This window comes from Pteropus alecto, unplaced genomic scaffold (genome assembly GCF_000325575.1).
Source record: "Pteropus alecto unplaced genomic scaffold, ASM32557v1 scaffold8, whole genome shotgun sequence".
Lineage (NCBI taxonomy): Eukaryota > Metazoa > Chordata > Mammalia > Chiroptera > Pteropodidae > Pteropus > Pteropus alecto.
In genome coordinates this window covers 13,072,295-13,075,798 of record NW_006494609.1, presented here as the reverse complement: position 1 = coordinate 13,075,798, position 3,504 = coordinate 13,072,295, and positions in this window count along the sequence as shown.

The following is a 3,504-nucleotide window of genomic DNA, read 5'->3' as shown; positions in this document are numbered from 1 at the left end:
CGAGGCGAGTGGAGCGCGCCTGCGCCTGCGCCTGCGCGCACCTGGACCCGCGGAGCCTGTGCTCTGGCGCCCTCTGCTGGCGGCAGGGACAGCAGAGGCGTGCGCGTGGCCTTCACTTCTCTCTTCCTCTCTGGGCTCCTCCATAGCTGTTGATTCTTTCCTTTCCTTGCTGCCACCGACTCATACGGGTGAATTAAATATGCGGCGGAAAGATCCTTGACTTTGGCGTGAGATCCGAATTCGAATGTAGCCTTCGCTTACTGTTACTATGATAGCGATCTAGATATTTAAACTCTTGAGTCTTGTTTTTCTACCTGTCTCCAGGATATAAACTGCCCCTTAGTGGTTGCATTTTAAGTAACACTTGGAGGGAAAATGGAATACCCAGCGCCACAGCTCCAGTGCATCATGCCTATTTCTTTGTTTGACTCCACCACTACCCTGGTTCTCCTGGGACTAGCTCTGCCTGCCTTCTCTCAAGCTCATCGGTGGCCTTTCCCAAAGACCTAAGCCTCATCCTCCTTCTCCTCTCTCTCTGAACCCTCTTCTTTGGAGAACTGTTTTATTCTTAGGACATCAACTCTTAACCTCTTTGCTAAAACTAACCGAATTTTCCATCAGTCTTGAGTTCTCACCTAAATCCCACTCCCAAATTTCTGATAACTATACGGGCATTTGTATTTTCTCCAAATTCATCACATCAAAAACGAGGTCTTCATCATCTTCCCCTTACCACACTCAGGCTGGTTTCTTCTCCTGACGTTCCTCCTTCTATCAATAGCAGCTGAATTCTCCCTGTTCCTGATCACAAAACCTTGGCATCAGAAGGTCTCCCTTCTCCCATATCCACTAATTCCTGAGGTGGTCTTTCTTTGTTATCCATAGCCGCACAGCAAACGAACACACTTAACAGCTTAAAACACACACATTTACTATCTGGTGGTTTCTATGGGTTGGGAATCTGAGCACAGCCTAGCTGAATCCTCTCCACAGGTCTCACAAGGCTGCAGTTGTGTCAGGCAGGCTGTGTTCTCACCGAGAGGCTTGACTGAGGAAGAAGTCGCTTTAAGCTCATTTAGGCTCTTAGCAGAATTAACATCTTTGTAGCTTTATGAGTGAGGGCCCCAGCATTTTCCTGGCTCTTGTTTGGTGGCCACTCTCAGGTGGTAGAGATTTCTCCAGTTCCTTGCTATGGGCTCCTCCAATAATATGGCTGCTCACTTAATCAAACCATCAAAGAGAGTCCCTCGGCTCAGAGAAGACCCAGTCTCTCTTCTATGGGCTTTCATTTGATTAAGTCAGGGCCACCCATGGCCTGTCCCCCAAATCGACTGATTAAAGGTCTCGATTACATCTGCAAAAATCTCTCATTTTTGCCATATTCATTAGCTACATACAAGTCACAATCAAGGGAAGGGATTATTTAGGATGTGAACGTCAGGGACAGGAATCATGAGGTCTGTCTGCCAAGTGGCCCTTCATCTCATGTATCTTTTTTCCTTCTGAATTCCTATAGCATCTATAAGGGAACCACCAGTATGACTCAGGATACTCTGTAATGTTTATTTTATATGTATATGTCTGTTGTGTGTGTGTTCAACAAAATCATAAACTCTTTGTAGATTTATATTTCTCCAATGTGTCTTTCAGGATGGTAGACACATAGGAAGCACTTATTAAATATTTGTAGGATGAAATAAATTAATGACTAAATTGCAAAAGCATTCCTCATGGGTAAATTCAATGATCATGTACTCATTCAACATTGATGAGAAGCAGTGGGGCAGAACGAGTGAGAGCAAGAACACTGGAGCCAGACTGTCTAGGTTTGAATCCCAGCTCTGCTGCTCCCTCAGAGATCTTAGGCTAATTGTTTCTCCTCTCTGTGCCTCGGTTTCCTCATCTGTGACATAAGTATGATATGAGTTTCTCCTTCATTGGGTTATTATGAAGAGGAAATAAGTTAATATTTGGCAAGTATTTTGAACTGTGCTTGGCTCATAGCAGCACTATGTTGATTAAAAATTAAATGCCTACCCTGAGCCAGATACTGTGCTAGGAGCCAGAGCACAAAGATGAGCAAGACTAGGTGTCTACATTTGTGACACTCACAATCCAAAGGACAGATACATTATTTCTATTTATTTACCAACCATTTCAGAACTAAGAATGAAAACACATGTTTTGCCATTTCCAGGTGCAAAATGCTTAGTCAATATTTAGATCATATTGAGAAAATATGAAAAATAGAGATTGTTTTCATTAACATGTTTTTGGAATATGGACGTTATTAAAATGTATTTAAGAAAGAGTTCATTTTCAGGATAATCCATTTAAAACTATGGAAGAAGAGACCTGCAGGCTGCTTAAGAATGTGCAAATTTAGATCTCAGGAGTTAGTGTCTGGATCACGGGGGCGGGGAGGGGGGCAACCCCAATAAACCAATGATGTCCAGTAGGCCGACATTGTTGTTGGTGCTTCGCTGCAAGATGCAGCTTCACAAACTATAACTATACGTCATCCAGAAGAAGATGATCATGACTGTGCTCTGAGAGAAATCCCAAAAGGGCATTTGGCTTGGAAAAGACTAAGGACCATGAGAATCCTTTCCCTGCATGAAAGGTCTCTCCAGTTCCAAGAACTGACCTAGGGGACAGAATGAGGACTGGATTTCAACGAACTACAGTGGTGCCTAAGAGAACTCTGGGTTGTCTTATAAAGAGAGATGACTAAAAAGAGCCTAAGTTTCGAAGTGACAGACTTGAGTACTAACCGCAACTCCACAGAGCCCTGAGTCGTCTAGCACGGCACACACACACCCCTCCCCCTCGCCCCAGCATCTTCAGCCTCCTCTCGGGACGGCATTCCAGCTGGATATTGCAAATCCTTTGTAAGTTTGTGTTGGGGTGGGGTGAGGTGGGGGTCTGGGGGTGGTTCCTTCAGCCTGGAATGCTTTTGTCTTATTTTCTTTGAATGCTTAGTGATCTTTTGTCTTTCCAGACTTAGCCAGAAGCTGATCATAGTGATAAACCAGGCATTACCACTCCACTTAAAATATATACCCATTAGTATATTCATTCTCCTAATGTACTATAATTAGATATTCACCTGCTTCTCCCATGCGAGTCTTTGAGGACAAGGCCATGCACCTTATTTACTTTTCTCTTTTGCAGCATCTAGCTTCCAATAAATCCAGTAAATGTGAGGTGAATGGACAAGTTTTTTCAGTAGTGAATATCTCACAGCATGTCTGCTCTTGGATTAAAAGCCCTAAGTGTTGAGAATTAAAATCACAGCAGTCACTTTGTTACTGAGGCTGACATACTTTTCTCCATTTTCATGTTCATTTGAGCAAACATTTTGCAAAGGCCATCATTTCTCTGATGTTCAGCGGAATCTAGCCTCTAAATTCTCACTGTATTGCAGCTGCGAAAGTGCTGCCACTGAGTATGGTAGGCGGAGCACACAGTGAGGATTCAGAGACCAAAGGAGAGAGTTCACCT